Below are 23,956 nucleotides of genomic sequence, written 5' to 3' on the forward strand. Positions count from 1 at the left end.
CTGGGATTCTCCAGGCAAGAACACTGGAGTGGGTTGCCATTTCCTTCTCCAGTGCATGGAAGTGAAAGTGAAGTTGCTCAGTTGTGTCGATTCTTCGAGACCCCATGGACTGCAGCCTACTAGGCTCCTCCATCCATGGGATTTTTCAGGCAAGAGTACTGGAGTGGGGTGCCATCGCCTTCTCCAACACATTGCTCATAGTCATCAATAATTTTTAATAACTCTTCCTTTGACTTTCCTTTTTTGGTCTTTAACACTGGTTTCTTTTAAAATTTATGTTTTTCTTTATCCCTATTTTAGCAACTCCTCAGAATTAATAATGTGACACCATGTCTACCAGTAAAATTGAGTAGTGGTGCTAGAAAATTACTCTTCTGATTTCAAAATGCTTTTAGTATATACTCAATTCATTAATAATTTCTGTTAGAGAAAGAGATTCACAGACTTAGAAAGTGAACTTACAATTGCCATGGGAAACTTGAGGGGAAAGGGATAGTTAGGGAGTTGGGGATGGACATGTACATACTGATATATTTAAAGTGGATAATCAACAAGGACCTACTGTATAGCACATGGAACTCTGCTCAATATTATGTGGCAGCCTGGATGGGAGGGGAGTTTGGGGGGAAATGGATACACACATATGTATGGTTGAATCCTTTTGCTACTCACCTAAAACTATCACAACATTGTTAATCAGCTATACCCCAATACAAAATAAAAAGTTCAAAGAAAAAAAAAAAACAATTTCTGTTAGAAGCACCCTAAACAGCAATGTATATCACATGAGTTTATATCAATATTCAAATCAACATTTGAAAAATTTATTCAAAATAAGTAGAAAAATTCATGTTGATTACGTACAAATTCTTTCCCAAGGATGCCAGTCTGAAGCAGAATCTGAATTCGTGTACCTTTAGTAATTGTTTTTGCCTGCTGTGAGCTTTTTTACTGACCACAAGCACTTTTACAGCATAATCCCTGATCTTTGAAGGTTGAAACAATTAAGGATTACCTCTAGATCATGTTGAAATTACCACCTCAGTATCAAAAATAAGCTAGTCAAGAACTTTATTCTCAATCATTAGTTTACTTTCAGTTGCTCAGTACTATCCTACTTTGTGACCCTATGGATTGCAGGACACCAGGCTCCCTATCCATCACCAACACCTGGAGCTGGCTCGAACTCATATCCATCAAGTCAGTGATGCCATCCAACCATCTTATCCTCTGTCATCCCCTTTTCCTCCTGCCTTCAGTCTGGCTCAGCATCAGGGTCTTTTCCAAGGAGTCAGTTCTGTGCATAAGGTGACTAAAGTATTGGAGTTGCAGCTTCAGGATAAGTCCTTCCAATGAATATTTAGGACTGATTTCCTTTAAGTTTGACTGATTTGATCTTCTTGTTTCCCAAGGGACTATCAAGAGTTTTCTCCAACACCACAGTTCAAAAGCATTAATTCTTCAGCACTCAGCTTCCTTTATAGTCCAATTTTCACATCCATACATGACTACTGTAAAAACTATAGCTTTGACTAGATGGGTCTTTGTCGGCAAAGTAATGTCTCTGCTTTTTAATATGTTATCCAGGTTGGTCACAATTTTTCTTCCAAGGAGCAAACATCTTTTAATTTCATGGCTATCGTCACCATCTGCAGTGATTTTGGAGCCCAAGAAAATAAAGTCTCTCACTGTTCCCGTTGTTCCCCCATCTATTTGCCATGAAGTGATGGGACCAGATGCCATTATCTTAGTTTTCTGAATGTTGAGTTTTTAGCCACCTTTTTTCACTCGCCTCTTTCTCTTTCATCAAGTGGCTCTTTAGTTCTTCTTCACTTTCTGCCATAGGGTGGTATCATCTGAGTAGCTGGGGTTATTGATATTTCACCCAGCAATCTTGATTTCAGCTTGTGCTTCATCCAGCCCGGCATTTCTCATGATGTACTCTGCATATAAGTTAAATAAGCAGGGTGACAAAATACAGCCTTGACATAGTCCTTTCCTGATTCGGACCAGTCTGTTATTTCATGTCCTGTTCTAACTGTTGCTTCTTCACTTGCATGAAGATGTCTCAGGAGGCAAGTCAGGTGGTCTGGTAGTCCCATCTCTTGAAGAATTTTCCACAGTTTGTTGTGATCTACACACTCAAAGTCTTTGGTATAATCAATAAGGCAGAAGTAGATGTTTTTATGGTATCCTCTTGCTTTTTCTAAGATCCAATGGATGTTGGCAATTTGATCTCTGGTTCCTCTGCCTTTTCTAAATCCAGCTTGCATACAAGCTATCATATTCATGTTTGAGTCTAAACAGGCCAATAAATTACAATTTTTCCTATGCAAATCAGATGGGGATTTACCCATCATATTCTAACTAGGTACATGGATTATAGATAAATTTTTATATGTTTGGTCACTTAGATCTATATGATGTGTTTCTTTTACTAAAGCAAAATGATCCAAGGCTTAGTCTACAAGAGTAGGTACTTACTTCGCAAGCTGCAAGAGGAAATCTTTGCCTCAGCATACAGGTCCTGCCCAAGGAGACAAGAAGACCAGGTAATGCAAATGAGAGATTAAATGATGTATATAAAAGCTATAAATACAAACACAAAGATGAGGGTTACCCTAACCAATAACATGAAAAGTAGCATGATCAACAGTCAGAGACCAGAAGAAAAGGCAGGAAGGAGGTACATTTTTGTGTCAATCAAGTGTTGTGTGTGCATGCATTCTAGTCGCTTCAGGCGTGTCTGACTTCTTACAGCCCTATGATCTGTAGCCTGCCAGGCTCCTCTGTTCATGGATTCTCCAGGCAAGAATATTGGAGTGGGTTGCCAAGCCCTCCTCCAGGGGATCTTCCTGACCCACAGATCAAACCCACATCTTTTCTGTCTCCTGCATTGGCAGGCAGGTTCTTTGGTTCTTTACCACTTGCGCCACCTAGGAAGCCCAGATAACGCTTTGGAGGATTGTAAAGGATAAAGAAGACAGTCCCAAAGTTGAGTCCTCTTGATTGGACCCTAATGAATTCCCTAAAAATGGACCCCTCATGTAAAATTGTATTATTAAGAAGAATGAAGGTAAGAGGAGGAAGAGAACGACAGCCTGGTAGCCCTAGATTATGTGAGGAGTAGATTGCATGCATGCTCAATCGCTCAGTTGTGTCTGACTCTTTGTCACCCCATGGACTGTATTTGCCAGCCTCCTCTGTCCATGGAATTTTCCAGGCAAGAATACTGGAGTGGGTTGCTATTTCCTGCTTCAGGAGAACTTCCCAATCCAGGGATCGAACCCACATCTCTTATGTCTCCTGCAATGACAGGCAGATTCTTTACCACTGAGCCACCTGTGAAGTCAGTGAGGCATAGACTGGGGCAAGGTTAAATGAGGGAGTTAAATTGCAAATGACGAACACAAGCTCTGTTACTCAGTGTGTATCAGGCTGGCCTTGCAAAGCACACTGCAAGAGTTGGATCATTGGAGGAAAATAGCAGCTTTGTCTCTTTTTGTTGTTCGTTTTTTAAAATAAATTTTTTGTTGGAGCATTGTTGCTTTACAAATGTTGTATAAGTTTCTGCTGTACAGCAAAGTGAATCAGTTATACATATACATGTTTCACCTCTTTTTTAGATTTCCTTCCCATTTAAGTCACCACAGAACATTGACGAGAGTCCCCTGTGCCGCACAGCAGGTTCTCATTGTTTATTTTATACATAGCAGTGTATGTATGTCAGCAATAGCAACCTCCCAGTTTGTCCCACATTCCTTACCTCACTTAGTATCCGTAAGTGTTTGTTTCCTGCTCTCAAGAAACTTACTGGTTCACCCTGTGGGATTATTTGCTTGAAACAGTGGAAACAGTGTCAGACTTTATTTTGGGGGGCTCCAAAATCACTGCAGACGGTGACTGCAGCCATGAAGTTAAAAGACGCTTACTCCTTGGAAGAAAAGTTATGACCAACCTAGATAGCATATTGAAAAGCAGAGACATTACTTTGCCAACAAAGGTCCATCTAGTCAAGGCTATATTTTTTCCAGTGGTCATGTATGGATGTCAGAGTTGGACTGTGAAGAAAGCTGAGTGCTGAAGAATTGATGCTTTTGAACTGTGGTGTTGGAGAAGACTCTTGAGAGTCCCTTGGACTGCAAGGAGATCCAACCAGTCCATTCTGAAGGAGATCAGCCCTGGGATTTCTTTGGAAGGAATGATGCTAAAGCTGAAACTCCAGTACTTTGGCCACCTCATGCGAAGAGTTGATTCATTGGAAAAGACCCTGATTTGGGAGGGATTGGGGGCAGGAGGAGAAGGGGACAACAGAGGATGAGATGGCTGGATGGCATCACTGACTCTATGGACATGAGTCTGAGTGAACTCCGGGAGTTGGTGATGGACAGGGAGGCCTGGCGTGCTGCGATTCATGGGGTCGCAAAGAGTCAGACATGACTGAGTGACTGAACTGAACTGATTCATGTCTGTGGGGTATATTGCTTCCATTTATATGAAAGAAAACAATACATAAAAAGCAGGTCATCATGGTCAGCTTATTTTCAAACTCACTGTGTGGTGTATAGTATGTGATGATATGTCATGTCATTGAACTTTCATTTAATCAGTCATTTGCTTGGGATCAGAACACTGGGGCCCTCAATATAGCAGGGCTGGAAACAAAAGAGAACACTTTTATCTAGACAGTAAGAGGAAGAAAATGTAACAAAACTGTCAAGTCGGATTTTGCATGGATTAAGAAACACAATGAGGGTCCAACAAGTAGCAGAAAGCGGCAATTTCAACATGATATGGGCTCTTTGGTTTACAGCACCTGGCAACAGCTATAATGAATGTCTTACAAACAGGGAGAGTGATTCAGGTAAAAGCTGAACAACATTCAGTGACAAATCTTTCCTCAGACGAAGGGGAATGTTTAGATACGTTTAATTATCTCCATTTCTGACACTGGCCAAGATTCTGATTTACCCTCTTTTTTAATAATGCTAATTTTAGGCTATTTTCAAGAAATAATGCCCCATAAATTGTTCTTCTGCCAAATTAAAAAAAAAAAGCGTACTTCGCTCAGTCATGTCCAACTCTTTGCGACCCTATGGCCTGTACCCTGCCAGACTTCTCTGTCCGTGGAATTCTCCAGGCAAGAATACTGGAGTGGGTTGCCATTCCCTTCTCCAGAAATAAATATAACCAAGCATCAAATTGGAAAGGAGACATTTTGTGCATAGATTCTAAAATACTCAAAATCAAAGTAAGTGCAAAAATGAGGCCCTGATGACTCTTCCAAAAAGGTGAAGTGAGTTTTTGTTGTATTTTTTAAAAGTGAACAACAGAATTACTTATAGTGAGTGAAGAGAAAGCCCACATAGGGGTCATATTTGATAGCTTTCTCTGGCAGCAAGATGTTTCCAGAAACCCCTCTGGCTTGTGCATGGAGACTCATAGGGAGCACAAGCTTTCTCTCACACAGTGAGAGAACAACAGGGTTTTCCAGCAGCTTCTCCAAAGTGAGAAATTTCAAATGATTCATCATAAAGAATCAAACTGTTTTGTTGGTAATTTCATCAGTGGTTATTTTGTGCAGGATGAAGTGGGGGTATTCTAGGTCAAGATCTTCTATTTTTCATTAGGTAACAAAAACAAAGAAGATGTGAATAGATCACTCTTGACACAGATTATTATCTAAAAAGAATTAGCAGAAATTGTGATTCAGATGTGTGCTGCAAAGGCAGCAGTTCTGGGACTGTGTGGGTGTGTGTAAAAAGCAACACTAAGATTTGCAAAACTTTAAGGCCAAAAAATCAGAACTAAACTCATAAAATCTTAGGGCAATGGATATCGTAATTCAGAGCACCCCAATCAATCTGAAATAGTCAAAAATTCCACAGGGGAAGAGACCAGACAAAGGACAATAATTTTTGAGGAAACTATTGTTATTAATATTACTTATTATGATTCCCCAAATGGCAATTGCATTGCATTTATTTCCCAATGGACACTGAGAAACCTGTGGAAAGAGACTGTATCTTACCAGTTTTTGTATCGCCAACAAAAACTATGTGTCTAAGCACATAGTGCGTGTTAAATATCCAAGAGGAAATGAAATGATAAAGCAACTCCAGAATATAAAGTTTGGGTGAGATATGCTAAATTAACACTGCTCAATAGCGATTTCTGTAATGATGGTAAATTTCAGCACTGCCCAGTTTGGCAGCTGCAGCCACGAGTAACTTTAAGCACTTGACTGTGGCTAATGTAGCTGAGGAGCTGCATTCTTAATTTTATTTAATTTTAAATAATTTAAACATAAAATTATGTAACCACAGTGGGACAATGTGGTGCAAATTTTGCAAAAGAATAAAGGCTATAGAAAGTATTTGTTTTGTATCCTGCTAGTTTAATACTATTTTACTAGTATCCACACTCACTTCCCAATTTATCATCTTTCATCACGTAAGAAATCCCCAAAAGAAAATACAGTCCCATATTTCAGGTCAGTTAAAAGTGACTGTGGACATCCTTGCCTTGTTTCTGATCTTTAAATGAATGTTTTCAGCTTTTCACTGTTGAGAGTGATCTTAGCTGTGGGTTTGTCCTGTATGGCATTGATAATATTGAGGTAAATTCTCTGTATTCCTAATTTCTGGATAGCTTTTATCATAAATGGGTGTTCAGTTTTGCCAAAAATTTTTCTGCGTCTATTAAGATGATCATATGGGTTTTATTATTTGGTTTCTTAATGTATATATCACACTGAAGGATTTGTAAATATTTAAGAAACCTTGCATCCTTGGGGGTAAATCCCACTCAATTGCAGTGTATGGTTCCTTTTAATGTATCAGTTCAGTTCAGTTCAGTCACAGAGTCATGTCTGAATCTTTGCACTCCTATGGACTGCAGCATCCCGGGCTTCCCTATCCATCACCAACTCCTGGAGCTTATTCAAACTCATGTCCATCGAGTCTGTGATACAATCCAACCATCTCATCCTCTGTCAACCCCTTTTCCTCCTGCCTTCAATCTTTCCCAGGATCAGGTTTTTTTCCAATGAGTCAGTACTTCACATCAAGTGGCCAAGTTATTGGAGTTTCAACTTCAGCATCAGTCCTTCCAATGAATATTCAGGACTGATTTCCTTTAGGATTGACTGATTTGATCTCCTTTCTGTCCAAGTGACTCTCAAGAGTCTTCTCCAACACCACAGTTCAAAAGCATCAATTCTTCAGCACTCAGCTTTCTTTATAGTCCAACACACACATCCATACATGACTACTGGAAAAACCATAGCTTTGACTAGATGGATCTTTGTTGACAAAGTAATGTCTCTGCTTTTTAATATACTGTCTAGGTTGGTCATAGCTTTTCTTCCAAGGAGCAAACGTCTTTTAATTTCATGGCTATAGTCACCATCTGCAGTGATTTTAGAGCCCAAGAAAATAAAGTCTCTCACTGTTTCCATTTTTCCCCATCTGTTTGCCATGAAATAATGGGACCAGATGCCACGGTCTTAGTTTTCTGAATGTTGAGTTTTAAGCCAACTTTTTCATTCTTCTCTTTCACTTTCATCAAGAGGCTGTTTAGATCTTCTTCACTTTCTGCCATAAGGGTGGTGTCATCTGCATATCTGAGGTTATTGATATTTCTCCTGACAATCTTGATTTCAGCTTGTGCTTCATCCAGCCCAGCGTTTCACGTGATGTACTCTTCATATAAGTAAATAAGCAGGGTGACAATATACAGCCTTGATGTACTCCTTTCCTGATTTGGACCAGTCTGTTGTTCCATGTCCAGTTCTAACTGTTGCTTCTTGACCTGCATACAGATTTCTCAGGATGCAGGTCAGGTGGTCTGGTATTCCCATATCTTTAAGAATTTTCCACAGTTTGTTGTGATCCACACAGTCAAAGGCTTTGGCGTAGTGAATAAAGCAGAAGTAGATGCTTCTCTGGAACTCTTTTGCTTTTCCTAAGATCCAACAGATGTTGACAATTTGATCTCTGGTTCCTCTGCCTTTTCTAAAATCCAGCTTGGGCATCTGGAAGTTCATGGTTCACATACTGTTGAAGCCTGGCTTGGAGAATTTTCAGCATTAGTTTGTTAGTGTGTGAGATGAGTGCATTGTATGGTAGTTTGAACATTGTTTGGCATTACCTTTCTTTGGGATTGGAATGAAAACTGACCTTTTTCTAATCCTGTGGCCACTGCTGAGTTTTCCAAATTGGCTGGCATATTGAATGCAGCACTTTCACAGCATCATCCTTTAGGATTTGAAATAGCTCAACTGGAATCCCATCACCTCCACTACCTTTGTTTGTAGTGATACTTTCTAAGGCCTACTTGGTTTCACATTCCAGGATGTCTGTCTCTAGATGAGTGATCACATTATCATGGTTATCTGAGTCATGAAGATCTTTTTTGTGTAGTTCTTCTGTGTATCCTTGCCACCTCTTCTTACTATCTCCTGCTTATGTTAGGTCCATGCCATTTCTGTCCTTTATTGAGCCCATCTTTGCATATAATGTTCCCTTAGTACCTCTAATTTTCTTGAAGAGAACTCTAGTCTTCCCCATTCTATTGTTTTCCTCTATTTCTTTGTACTGATCACTGAGGAAGGCTTTCTTATCTCTCCCTGCTATTCTTTGGAACTCTGCATTCAAATGGGTATATCTTTCCTTTTCTCTTTTGCCTTTAGCTTCCCTTCTTTTCTCAGCTATTTGTAAGGCCTCCTCAGAAAACCATTTTGCCTTTTGCATTTATTTTTCTTGGGGATGATCTTGATCACCGCTTCCTGAACAATGTCACAAACCTCTGTCCATAGCTCCTCAGGCACTCTGTCTATCAGATCTAATCCCTTGAATCTATTTGTCACTTCCACTGTATGATCTTTGCCAACAAACGTCCATCTAGTCAAGGCTATGGTTTTTCTTGTAGTCATGTATGGATGTGAGAGTTGGACTATAAAGAAAGCTGAGCACCAAAGAATTGATGCCTTTGAACTGTGGTATTGGAGAAGACTCTTGAGAGTCCCTTGGACTGCAAGGAGATCAAACCAGTCAGCCCTAAAGAAATCAGTCCTGAATATTCATTGGATAGAGAGATGCTAAAGCTGAAGCTCCAATACTTTGGCCACCTGATGCAAAGAGCTGACTCACTGTAAAAGAGCCTAATGCTGAAAAAGATTGAAAGCAGGAGAAGGAGGGGATGACAGAGGATGACATGGTTGGATGGCATCACTGACTCAATGGACATGAGTTTGAGCAAGCCCCAGGGGTTGGTGATGGACAGGAAACCATGGGATCGCAAAGACTTAGACATGACTGAGCGACTGAAATAAACTGTATAATCATAAGGGATTTGATTTATGTCATACCTGAGTGGTCTAGTAGTTTTCCCTACTTCCTTCAATTTAAGCTGTTAATTGCACCATAGAGCCACCAGAATTTACACAGCACTGGGAAAACTGACTCTTAGAGGCCACATACAAAACCTCGTGCACACCAGCACCCAGGAAAAAGGAGCAGTGACCCCACAAGAGACTGACCCAGACTTGACTGTGAGTGTCCAGGAGTCTCTGGAGAAGGTATGGGTTGGCATTGGCCTGCTGCAGGGTCAGGGGCACTGCGTGGGGAAGTGCATACACAGGGCCTTTTGAAGGAGGTCACCATTATCTTCATCACCTCCACCATACTTTGGTCTCAGGTCAAACTACAGGGGGGGAACACAGCCCTCCAACAGAATATTGGATTTAACATTTACTGAGCATGGCCCCACCCATCAGAACAAGACCCAGTTTTCCCCACAGTCAGTCTCTCCCATCAGGAAGCTTCCATAAGCCTCTTATTCTTATCTGTCAGAAGGCAGAGGGAATGAAAATCACAGTCACAGAAAACTTCAGTGTATAGTGGGATTCAGTTTGCTACTATTTTGTTGAATATTTTTTGTGTCTATGTTCATCAGTGATATTGGCCTATATTTATATTTTTTTGTGGTATCCTTGTCTGGTTTTGTTATCAGGGTGAGGGTGACCTCATAGAATGAGCTGTGTGGAGTGTTTCACCCTTTGCAATTTTTGAAAGAGCTTCAGAAGAATAATTATTAACTGTTCTCTAAATGTTTGATAAAATTCATCTATAACCTTTCTGGCCCTGGACTTTTCTTTGTTGAAAATTTTTTAATCACTGTTTCAGTTTCAGGACTTGTGATTGGTCTGTTTATATGTTTGTTTCATCCTAGTTCAATCTGATAGGGTTGAACCTTTCTAAGAATGTGTCCATTTCTTCTAGGTTGTCCATTTTATTGGCATATCCTTGTTTGTGGTAGTCTCTTATGATCCTTTATATGTCTGTGGTGTCTGTTGTAACCTCTCCTTTTTCATTAAACTTAAGAACTTATGCACAGCCAAAGAAACCATCAACAAAGTGAAAAGACAATCAATAGAATGGGAGAAAATATTTGCAAATGAAGTGACTGACAAAGGATTAATCACCAAAATATACAAACAGCAAATGCAGCTCTGTGTCAAAACAAAAACCCAGTCAAAAAAACTGGGTAAATCTATACAGACATTTCTCACAAGAACTCATACAAATGGCCAAAAGCACACAAAAAGATGTCCAGTGTCACTGATTATCAGAAATGCAAAATAAAACTACAAGGAGGTATGACCTCACACTGGTCAGAATGGCCATCCTCAAAAGGAATCCAAAAAAAAGGTACAAATGAAATTGTCTACAAAGCAGAAATAGAGCTGAAGATGTAGAAAACAAATTTATGGTTACTTAGAGGGTAAGGGGAGAGCAATAAATTGGGATTGACATACACACAGTACTATGTATGAGCTTCCCAGGTGGCTCAGTGGTGAGCCTGCCTGTGGAAGACATCGTTTCAGCCCCTGGATCAGGAAGATCTCCTGTAGAAAGAAATGACAGCCCACTCAGTATTCTTGCCTGGGAAATCCTATGGACAGAGGAGCCTGGCAGGCTACATACAGTCAACAGGGTCACGAAGAGTTGGAAACGATTTAGCAACTAAACAACAACAACTACTGTATGTAAAATGGATAGCCAAGAAGGACCCACTGTATAAAACAGGAGACTCTACTCAATATGCTGTAACGGCCTATATGGGATAAGAATCTGAAAAAGAATAGATATATATGTATAACTGAATCACTGTGCTGTACGCCTGAAGCTAACATAATGTAAATCAGTTATACTTCAGTGTAAAATAAAAAGTTAAAAATAAATACATATAACTGAAAAATATCAATGAATTATATAACACATTGTTAAAATATTCAATAACTGGTGATTTAAAAATAACTAAGGGTTAATATACATAATATGTGATTTTATAGATTATGACTATTAGTATTACTCTTTATCTCATATGAATATTTCATTTTTCCAAGACGATTACTTGCTTTCACTTTTATTTTTACCGTCTTTTGTAAAAGAATGTTTTTATTTTTATTTACTCAAATCTATCAGATTTTTTCTTCATGTCTCTGGATTTCCCATTTTATTTAGAGGCTTTCCCTTCTTTTCAGCTTCCTTAGCATGATTATAAAATATTCTCCTCTATTTTTATCTAATAATGTGATTTAAAATTCATATACATACAATATTTGTTAGCATAGGACACTGTAGATGATCTGCTTTTATTAATTTTAAATGATTAACTGATTGTCACAACACTATTTCTTGAATAGTCTATCCCTTCCAAAACTTTAAATGCCATTTATTTCAAGCTGTTAAAATGTTTTCATAGGTAATTTTTTCTGGACCCTTATTTTTTCCCACTAATGTATTTATCTGTGCCTCAGACGTCTTCCTTATTTTAATTACTATGTCCTTGTGTTTGAATCTATTTTAGGACATTGTGCTTTATTGAAAGTTTCTATTTTTGGATTTATATATGAATTTTGAAATAAGTCATCAGGTTTTATAATTTTGAGGTTTTGATTGGATTTCTTTAAATTTATAGAACAATTTAAGAAAACTTGACATTCCAAAAAATTAAGATTTTAAATCCTAAAATCTTTGATATATTTCTCTAGTAATTATTTTTAGCATCACACACTCAATAAACTTGTTATTTTCTTCATATAATCATAATGCACTTCTTATTCTCAAATATTTTATGTTTCTTGGTTATTGTTGTTGCTATTACAAATGATACACTTTTCCCACTAAATTTTCTGATTGGATATTTATGCTTTATAGAAAATCTATTTTATTACTGCTAGATAATCTTATCATCTTCATGTATTAAATTTTTTGCATTTTCCTTCCCAATATTTATACCTTCTTTTTCTTATCTTTGTTTTTCTTTAAACAAAGTGAACCTATGCACGCATGCTCAGTCTCTCAGTCGTATCCAACTCTTTGTGACTCCATGTACTGCAAACCCCAGGCTCTTCTGTCCATGGGATTTCCCAGGCAGGAATACTAGAGTGAGTTGCCATTACCTCCTCCAGGAGATTTTCCCAGCTGGAGGATCAAACCCAGTCTCCTGGATTGGCAGGTGGATTCTTTACCACTGAGTCACCTGGAAGCCTGAAGAGGATCTAAGTATGATGTTAGATAATAGTATTTTCCTTAATATTTACTAATAGGTATGTTTCTAATATTTAACCACAAGCATTATTTTTTTTCCAAGGCGGTAATCTCCATCAGGGTTAATCTTCCCCCTTCTCAAACTACTCCCCACCCTTGGGACCATTCAGTAGGAGAAAGGCACATTACAATTTTCGTCGCGATAGAGGCCTGAAAATTGGTGGAGCAGGATCATGTAAAACAGAGAGAAAAGCTCTGTTCAGTGTTTTTACAGAGATAAAAGGAAAAAATAAACTTAAAGGAGCACTTTATTGTTTTAATTATTTTAATCAATTGATGATATTTTGAAACAGAATTCCTTGCAGTGATTAAATCTATGTTTCTCTTTTCAAACTACACTTATACTTATTTTAATATTCTGTTTATTTTTTCGCTCTTTCTGACTTCAAATTCATTCTCAATTTTATTCTTTCTGTAATTCACTGTCATCTAGTGTTTTTTCTTATGGTTCTTTTTTTCACAATGTTTCAGATACTTTGGGGGTATTTTAGCTATCTTTACCAATTTATATGAAGTTGAAGTGGTCATGTTATTCTGTAACTTAAAAATAAGCCTTTTTTTTCCTTTTCACATTTTTCTGTATTTAATATTTAAACAAAATATTATAAATTAAAATTTAAAGTACTATGTTATATGTTTATTTGAACTGCACACTTACGAGTTAGGTATTATACATATCCATTCATAAGAAACATTCTGATGAAATTTTTCTCCAAAATTTTATGAAGACATATTTTTATTTCATTGTTTTCACTTTGTTAGACCAGCTTCTGAAAAGATACCGTATCTTAACTACTCTGTCACACACAATTATCCTGTGGTTTCATAGATACCCAGAGACACATGAAAAAGTGCAAGTTCCCCAATGTATAGAAACAAAAATGTAATGTGAATACATAGAACTAGGAACATAGCAACATCTGCAGTGTATACTGGTTCCCGTGTTCAGAAACACCTATAGACTGCTGTGGGGAGTCTCTCTGGGAGTAAAGATTCCTGTGAGGAAAGAGAATGAATGTTCCCCACCCCACACAGAAGGAGGACGGTGTGTGGAAAGAATGGATAAAGCACCAGAAACTTAAGAATTATAAAAATTCTTTGGCCTGAAAACCCTTTCCCTGTTTCTGGTTAATATCGCATCTCTGCCTGGAGCGAGGGAAGGATGAAAAACCTGTTCTTCTATGGCATCAGTAACCTAGTTTCTTTATTCCATATGATACTGGTCGGTAGGGTATGTTTCAAAAAGGGAGGGAAGTTTACTTTCGCTAGTACCACCAGAAAGAAAATAAATGTATTTTCCTCTTAATGTCATACACTCATTAAAAGATTGGCTAGCTAGCTATCATTGAAAATTTGGAATCACAGAGGAATATGTGTGTACACAAATGTGTCTTTCTTTTTAACAACTCTATAATTTGTTGTTTTAAAATTTTTATGCAATTTGATATTTTTAATAGAAACTGCAAAGACAGTGTACATATGTGACTTCCTTAAATCATATAGTCAATTATTCAGTCATTCTGTTGATTAGCAATTTCCAAATATCCATATGTACAAGTCACTACCACATTCTGAAGCTAAAGAGGAAAATAAAAAGATATGATTTCTGCTCTCAAGGACTTAATCAGTAGAAAAATTTAAATATTGCCTATGTCAATCATTCAATTAGCCAAATCTACCCTGGCAGTCAATAAAGTGACAGATGTCATGGCCAGATTACTCTACAGTCCAGGCCAATCACTAAATTACCACAAGTTCTTTAGTAGCTTCATGTCAAAGACATTAAAATTTCATTATACACATGATGAGATATGAAAATCACTGATAGTCTCATATCTTTCAGTTTTTACTTCATTAAAAAATATTTAGCCATGAATTTAAATCATCTCTGTAGACTATTGTCTATTGTATTGTCCAAGTACTTATTGTGTGCATGCTCAGTTGCTAAGTTGTGTCTGACTCTTTCAACTCCAAAGACTGTAATTCATCATACTTCTCTGTCCATGGTATTTTCCAGGTAAGAATACTGGCGTGGGTTGCCATTTCCTTCTCCAATAAGTACTTATTACTCATAAACAAATTAAAATGTTCAGTTGTCTCAAATTTTTTGCTTCACTGCATATTTAGGAATACAGTTCATTCAAGGAAATGTGTTAGTTTAGCTTCAGTGTACATGGATTTTATATTTTTCATATATTCAAGTATGGCAAAATTAATATTTTATTTACCATCTCACCCTCTTTGTGACACCAGTTACAATGCAGACAGAGGGAAATCAGCTGCCAACCATGGACCTTTGCAATAATTGCAGTTGTCTGAATCTAAGAGCCCTGAGTAAGTGTCAATTGCAGTGCACTCTCAAAAGTCTCAGATTGAGGAGAAATCAAATCCCCAGGCTAAATGCTTCTGGATGACATGAGACAATAGACTTTAATTTCCTCAGAGATGTAAAAGAATGCATATGGTTGAGAAGTCTCTCTCAGGACTATGAAGGAATTCACTCACTAATTCAACAAATATTTTCCAGTGCCTTCTTGAGCATGGGGCTTTCCTGGTAGCTCAGACAGTAAAGCATTTGCCTGCAATGCGGGAGACCTGGGTTTGATCCCTGGGTCAGGAAGATCTCCTGGAGAAGGAAATGGCAACCCACTGCAGTACTGTTGTCTGGAAAATTCCATGGACAGAGGAGCCTGGTAGGATACAGTCCATGGGATCGCAGAGTCGGACACAACTGAGCAACTTCACTTCACTTCTCTATGAGCATGATCTTTAAGTTGCCACAGTGTAGGGACTCTAAGGCAATATATTTTTTAAAAATTCTCTTCTTATTGTTAGAGCATGGAATGAAAAACACAGCACACTCTTAAGGTTTTGGAGAGAAATAAAGCAGCACAACATTGAATTTCTACGAGTTTATTTCCACTGTATTTCCTTATCAAAAATTGACTTTTCAACTAATTGCCTTTATGTCTACAGTTGGTTTTATTGAAAATTAAGCTCTTAATTCTCATTTTTAAAACATTCTGTAGTTACATAAATCTTTAATGTTGATCTGTAATCAGTTTAGATTGAATTTGTCTACGCAATAAAGTGTATGTGTGTTAGTTGCTCAGTCGTGTTCAACTCTTTGTGACCTCAGGGACTGTACCCTGCCAGGCTCTTCTGTCCATGGGATTCTCCAGTTCAAAATACTGGAGCAGGTAGCCATGCCCTCCTCCAGGGGATCTTCTCAACCCAGGGATTGAACCCAGGTCTCCTGCATTGCAGGCAGATTCTTTACTGTCTGAGTCACCAGGGAAGCCTCTAATCCTAATGATGGTGCTGCCGTTCAGTTGCCTCAGTCATGTCTGACTCTGCAACCCCATGGACTGTAGCCTCCTCTATCCATGTAATTCTGGAGTGGATAAGAATACTGGAAGTGGGTTGAATACTAGCAACTGGAGTGAGTTGCCATGGCAACCAATACTGGAGTATTGGCAAGAATACTGGAGTGGGTTGCCATGCCCTCCTCCAGGGGATCTCCCAGAACCAGGGATGGAATCTGAGTTTTCTCCATCGCAGGAAGATTCTTTACCACTGAGCCACCAGGGAAGACCAGTGATGGTGCTAGTGGTGGTGTAGGGGCTAAGTCGTTTTCGACTCTTGTGACCCCATGGACTGTAACCTGTCTGGCTCCTCTGTCTGTGGAATTCTCCAGGCAAGAATACTGGACTGGGTTGCCATCCAGCCTACAATTCAGAAAAGTCAGTATATTAATCTCAGTTCAGGTATTATGACTGAATTTGTTATGTCACAGGATCCGTTACCCCTCAAACTGTATTTAGATTATCCTCTTCACACATGCCAGTTACTTTTTTTGGTACAGAATAATGATTTGACTTACATACATCATGAAATGATTACCATAGTAAGTTTAGCGAACATCCATCATCTCATATAGATACAGAATAAAAGATATTTTTCTTGCAGCGAGGACTTTTAGGATTTACTCTCTTAACAAGTTTAATATACAATGTACAGTAGTGCTAATTATGAGGCTTCTCAGGTGGTGCTAGTGGTAGAGAATCTGCTTACCAATGCAGAAGACTTAAGAGATGTGGTTTTGATCCCTGGGTCAGGAAGATCCCCTGGAGGAGGAGGGCATGGCTACCACTCCACCATTCTTGCCTGCAGAATCCCGTGGACAGAGGACTCTGGCATGTTATAATCATGAGGCATGTTATAATAATGTTATAATCATAATAATCTCTGTTGAGAGTCAGATATGACTGGAGTGACTTAGCATGCAGCATGCAGTGTTAATTATATCCATCATGGGGTACAATACATCCATAGTTCTTATTTATCTTATAACTGGAAGTCTGTACCTTTGATCACCTTCATCCAATTCCGTCTCCTCTCATACCCTACCTCTGAGAACCACATATCTGATAGCCTTTTTTATGTTCATTTTTGAAGTATAACTGACCTACAACACTATGTTAGTTCCTGGTGCACAATGCAGTGATTTGATATTTCTGTATATTATTTCAACACAGTCATCATAATAAGTCTAGTCACCATCTGTCCACCATACAAAGATATTACATAATTGTTGACTGTGTTCCCCACACCGTACATCTGTACATTTCACACCTATCACTGTTTCTTTTGTAACTGCAAGTTTATTCCTGTTAATCTCCCTAACCTATTTCTCTCCTCCCCAGACCCCCTCTCACCTGGCAACCACCCATTCGTTCTCTGTATATATAACTTTTTCTGCTTTGTTGTGTTCACTCATTTGTTTTGTTTTATAGACTCCACATATAAGTGAAATCATAAAGCATTTATCTTTCTTTGTCTGACTTATTTCAACCAGCGTAATACCCTCTAGGTGCCTCTATGTTGTCACAAGTGACAAGATTTTGTCACTTATTTTTATAGATAGAAGAAACTTTGAATTTTTAATCACAAAGAATGTATAAGTCTACTTCTTGATATTCAAAATTCCAGTTTTCTCTCATTAACTACTCATCTTTTCTGCCAAACAGCAGCATCTCCTATTTTTCTAATTTATCTTATGAATAATATTAGTACGATAGTTACTTTATGAGACATTGAGAATGTATTTTAAAGAGTATAAAACTTAAGTCCCAAGTGTTTATATAAGGCCTTAATACAAATATGTCAAAGCTTTCAGTGGGTACTCTGTCTCTAAATATTTATTATCTTAACAAATGGCTTGTGTTTGCTTACATTTTTGCTGTCATTTTTCCCACAATTAAAATTTTGTATTTGGAAATGTAACTGAAACTGCATACCATATGGACAGTGTATTTTTATTGAAAATTGAGCTAAACCATCACATGTTAATAGAAATAAAATGTCTCCATATCCATAGCATACCACTATACCAAAAGTTTTAACAGAGTATAACTAAACTGCCTTAGAGTTCCAGGTCTGTGACAGAATCACATTCAAGTGAATTTTACTTGATCAAAAAGATTTTTTTTAATTTAGGATGTATATTAAGATTACCACAGCAAGACTTTTAAGAAGCCTTTTTCTTTCCCCTTAGGTGACCAAGAATCTCCTTATCTACAGCTCAGTCACTGCCTTTTTATTCCAGCTCCTACCCCTACCTTTTTTGACAAACTCTGTTGTTTTTATGGATTTTCCTCTCTTCAGTGTACACTAAATAATATAATCCCTAATTCTGCAGCTCTTCTACAGACAACTAGAAAGCTGAATAACAAACCCCTTGGGATGGGATCAAGTTGTGAAGATTCTTTCACTATATTATTTTTTTTTTTTTTGGTTATGCAATTGTATTTTTTAATCATGTAATAACTATAGAACATCTTTTTCTTCAAAAGGGGTCTTGCTGCCTCAACCTTGATTCTGCCTAAAGCAGCTTTGTCTCTATTATAAAATTCATCTCCCACTGGCCCCCATACTCCCTTCTGTTAGTCATTCAGTCATATCCAACTCTTTGCAACCCTACAGACTGTAGCTGGCCAGGCTCCTCTGTCCATGGGATCTTCCAAGTGAGAATACTGGAGTGGGTAGTCATTCCCTTCCCCAGGAGATCCTCCCAGCCTGGGGATCGAACCTGGGTCTCCTGGGTTTCAGATAGATCTCTGAGCTCTTTACTGTCTGAGCCACCATCTAGTTCCTACTTCATAAAATAAGAAGACCTAGGCAACATTTGTTGAATACTTACCACAGGCCAGGTAAAGTTCTAAGTGTTCTACTTGCATTTACTCATTTAATCTTCACAACACTGCTAAGAGGCAGGACCTCTTTTCCCCCTTCTTTTATAGGTGAGATAACTAAGGCCCCAAGGGTTAAGTAAATTGCCCAAGGCATTAGACTAGTAAGTAACAGAGCCAGGCATGGAACCAAACACTTAACCACCATGCTACTTAATACTATCTGAAACTTGCCTTGGTACAATGAAATGAATCATTATGCAACTGACAGTGGAATTAGAGAAGATGAGAAGAAAAGTTTTAGAAATAAAGGAGGTGGCAAGGTTATCAATAGGGAATTACAAAAAATAATTAAAATTCCTTATACTTGGAAAATCTGTTTCATAGCAGTCCATAAAATCACAAGCTTATTAATCACAATATTATTAAAATAAATACAGATTTCTCTAATTAGTTTTTTGTGTGCTCAGATTCTCAGTCGTGTCCAACTCTGCAGCTCCATGGACTGCAGCCTGCCAGGCTCTTCTGTCCATGGGATTTCCCAGGCAAGAATGCTGGAGTGAGTTGCCATTTTCCTTAGTTTTGATAATACTTTCATTGAATGAAATCAGATTTAGTTTTACACTATTCATTTATAAGCATTATCACTTCCCATTTTTCAAATGGAGAAACAGATTTAAAGGATTAAAGACTCAAGTTTTCATTTCTCTGATCCTATAGCCCTTACTAGTAATCTGTATATTCTGCCTTTCAAAAACTCCTCAAATTATTGGGTCAAAAGATAATGATATTAACTAACACATTAAACAACATAATCTAGATACATTAACTATTTAAAAATTTTGTAAATCTTAGCTCATTTAATGTTTACCACAGTCCCATCCGGCTCTTTGCAACCCCATGGACTGCAGCACTCCAGGCTTCATTATTGCCTGAAGTTTGCTCAAACTCATGTCCATTGAGTTGATGATGCCATCCAACCAACTCATTCTCTGTCACCCGCTTCTCCTCTTGCCCTCAATCTTTCCCAGCATTAGGGTCTTTTCCAATGTGTTGGCTCTTTGTATCAGTTGGCTCTTTGTACCAGAATATTGGAGCTTCAGCTTTAGCATCAGTCTTTCCAATGAATATGTAGGGTTGATTTCTTTTAGGATTAATTTATTTGATCTCCTTGCTGTCCAAGGGACTCTCAAGAGTCTTCTCCAACACCACAGTTGAAAAAAATCAGTTCTTCAGTGCTCAGCCTTCTTTACGGTCCAGCTCTCACATCCGTTCATGACTACTGGAAAAACTATAGCTTTGACTAGACAGACCTTTGTCGGCAATGTGATGTCTCTGCTTTTTAATATGCCGTCTAAGTTTGTCATAGCTTTTCTTCCAAGAAAATTAAAGAAAATTAGAGTCCCAATAGTAGTAGTATTATCTCATTTTATAAGAAACAGAGGTACAAGGATTTTATGTAATTTTCTCAAGGTGATATGACAGGTTCACAGAGCTGGGTTTTGAACCCAGGTAGTCTAGCTCTTCAATCCACAGAATTAATTCCCATACTAAACCATGGAAAGAGAAATTCTAATTAAGTCATGTTTTTCAGTGTGTATCTCTAGTATTAATGGACCACATATAAAAAAAAAATTCTGTGGTCAAACCAGTTTATTTTTTTCAACATATCAGATCCTTTAATAAGAGTATGTATCATATATATTTTACATTTAAATTATATCATTAAATTATTTAAAATAACTAATAGTCAATGATTTTAGGGATAAAATTGGCAATAAGAGACATAACACTCATGATATACAGTATTTCTAAGCAGTTTAGTGAAATACAAGCATTTTAGAATAGTCTGATCTTTTAATAGCAAGCTGTAAGTGATTGATGATGCTTTCTTTTAATAGAAACTAGAGACATGGGAAGACCCTTCAACTTCTACAGGTTCAGTTCAGTTTAGTCTCTCAGTTGTGTCCAACTCTTTGCAACCCCATGGACTGCAGCATGCCAGGCCTCCCTGTCCATCACCAACTCCCTGAGTTTACTCAAACTCATGTCCATTGAGGCGGTGATGTCATCCAGCCATCTCATCCTCTGTCATCCCCTTCTCCTCCTACCTTCAATCTTTCCCAGCATCAGGGTCTTTTCCAATGACTTAGTTCTTTGCATCAGGTGTCCAGAGTATTAGAGTTTCAGCTTCAGCATCAGTTGTTCCAGTGAATATTCAGGACTGATTTCCTTTAGGATGGACTGGTTGGATCTCCTTGCTGTCCAAGGGACTCTCAAGAGTCTTCTGCAACACCACAGTTTAAAATTGCCAATTCTTCAGTCTTCAGCTTTCTTTATAGTTCAACTCTCACATCCATACATGACTACTGGAAAAACCATCTACAGGTCAAATTATGGAAAATCATCATTCCCTAGTACAAATCACCTCTACAAAGATAGATAACCCATGATGTTTTATAAATTGCCTTACAATTTACAATGTGAGGAAGTTTTGAGCCCCAAACCTCTATCTGTTAATAACTCTATTATGTAGTCAGCACATCTTGGCCATAAATATGCAGGAATTTCTCTGAAGCAGAAGTTTGCTTGCCCTTTCCATCTTTAGACTAATAATGCTTTTCTCTAATGATGAATATCATAGAATAAAAAAGTGCAATACTATCCCAATGTTCCTTTGTTTTACGGAATAGAAATCTATGGATCATCATCAACAACCAAAACTCTGTGAGACAAAATATATGAGATGCAAAGCCAAGACTCAAAGGACAAATTCCATGCCAGCCTTCTATATTTGTTTCCTAATTACATCCCCTGATAGCTTTTGCTTTTCTGGGCATCAGAGCTTTTTATTCTTAGGACATCTATGATCAGATTTTATGACCAGTTACAACAAGGCTTTAGGGGCATACACATAAATACAAATTGAAGTATTTACTATTGCATTCCAGAAGTCTAAGCATTGAAAAACAAAATTTTAGACCTAGAATAAAACTGAAAGATCAATTCCATCCTTCACCCCATCTCCAATAAAGTATAAGACTGAAACCAAAGGATGCACTAAAGCTTCCTTTGGCACACAGGTATTTAACTCTAACCTATCTGTGTTAAGAATAAACTAATTTAAATTTATTTAACAATAAACCAAGATAGATTGGTTTGATAACACTTGTTATTGATTTGCAGTAAGTGACGCTAGTAGTAAAGAATCCACCTGCCAATACAAGAGACCTAAGAGACGCAGGTTCAGTCCTTGGATCGGGAAGATCCTCTGAAGCAACCCACTCCAGTATTCTTGCCTGGAGAATCTCATGGACAGAGGAGACTGGCAGGCTACAATCCATAGGGTCACAGAGTCAGAAAGGACTGAAGCGACTTAGCACAGTACAGCACAATGACCAATATAGTTATGTTAAAGCCAAAGAAACATCCTGTCTGTCCTTCCTATTGTAAGTGGGTGATCAGTGCATGCATGTGCGCATACTAAGTCAGTACTCTCTTTCTTTAACCGTATTTGCTGCCATAAATGTAGCCTGAATATCAGCACTTGATGATATGGTACTGACCCACTTTCAGCACTGCTTCTCATGATGCTTTATATAAATTCAGGGTTGACCACTCTCACAGCTTGGAACAACTCCTATGAGCAGCCAACACAGGAGTGCTGTATATTTGATAACTGCACATAAGAATGGCAGTTAATTTCTTTAGGTGTTTAATTTAAGCCTTTCTGCAGTTTCTAAAAGTAGCAGGAGAAGGAATAGTACAGAGTGTTCTCATTTTGCAGAAATAGAATAGCAAACTATATATCAAGAAAAAATAGACTGAATATTCTTTAAAAAGGCTCACATGAGAAGTGGCAAGAGGAAACTACCCTTTAATAGCAACTATATATTTTGGTATATTGATAGCATTTCTCATAAAAGAAATATTTGTGCTATGCATGTAACAAATAATGATGCAGAGAATAATGCAAACCAATTATTTAATATATAGAACTAAAGAAGCCTCTTTAATTTTGTGAGAAGCGCATACTTTGTATATTGAACAACCTCTTCTGTAAAACAAGGTTTTATATAAAATTTCAGATCTAGTGAAATTTAACCAGCAATTCATATTTACTCTTTTTCTTTTTCTATACATATCCCCCCAGCACACGTAGATACAGAATGTGTACTTGTGGAATTTATTTGAAATCTGTGACATATCTCACATATTTTATACATATATATCATGTATTATATATGTAATATTCTGTGTGATTTTAACCAGCTACATGTTTAAAGGTGTATAGTCTGTTATCAAGGCAAATATATTAAGCACAAATTATTTTCAAAATCCCAGAGAAGCATGTATAGGGTATACAACCTGGAAAAAGGTTCTAGCCCCTACTCTGCTCTAGAGCACAGGAGAGAAGTCCGTAAGTTCCTAAGTGTGACAGAGCAGAGTAGCATCCTCAATTGAGAGCAGTGTCTATGTCTTCTGGTTCTTTATTAGCTAGAAGATTTTTGCCAGCAAGGACCACCTTTAGTGTCCCCCATGCCATAGATAACCCTTATATATTATCTGACTTTAGCAATGATTTTACCCAGAATTTGAAGCATAGGAAAAATCAGAAATCAAAAAATAAAATTACAGAATTGCTTCTATACAAGCTATAAAATGAAAAATTAGCAATATTTTAATGGGGGTAACTGGGTTTCCCTGGTGACTAAGTGGTGAAGAATCCACCTGCCAATGCAGGAGACACGTCTATCCCTTAGTTGGGAAGATCTCCTGAAGAAGGAAATGGCAGCTCACTTCAGTATTCGTGCTTGGAGAATCCAGTAGAGAGAGGAGCCTGGCAGGCTACAGTCCATAGAGTTACAAGAGTCGGATATGAATTAGTGACTTAACTACCACCACCACCAATGAGGGTAACTAAAAAGATTGTTTAACCAGAACAACACACATTAAAAAATGTGTGAAATTAAAGACAGTATGAGATAAGTTAATTGGTGAGGATATTTGAAAGTCAGAGAAAGAGAATTTGGATCATTTCTTTTTGAAGTGACCATATATCACCAGTTGACTGGAACATTCCCAATTCATGCCTTTTGTTCCAGAATAATACCCATTTTGAATAACGCATCATACTAATGCTAGGTA

The sequence above is a fragment of the Bos taurus genome, chromosome 2 (assembly GCF_002263795.3).
Source record: "Bos taurus isolate L1 Dominette 01449 registration number 42190680 breed Hereford chromosome 2, ARS-UCD2.0, whole genome shotgun sequence".
Lineage (NCBI taxonomy): Eukaryota > Metazoa > Chordata > Mammalia > Artiodactyla > Bovidae > Bos > Bos taurus.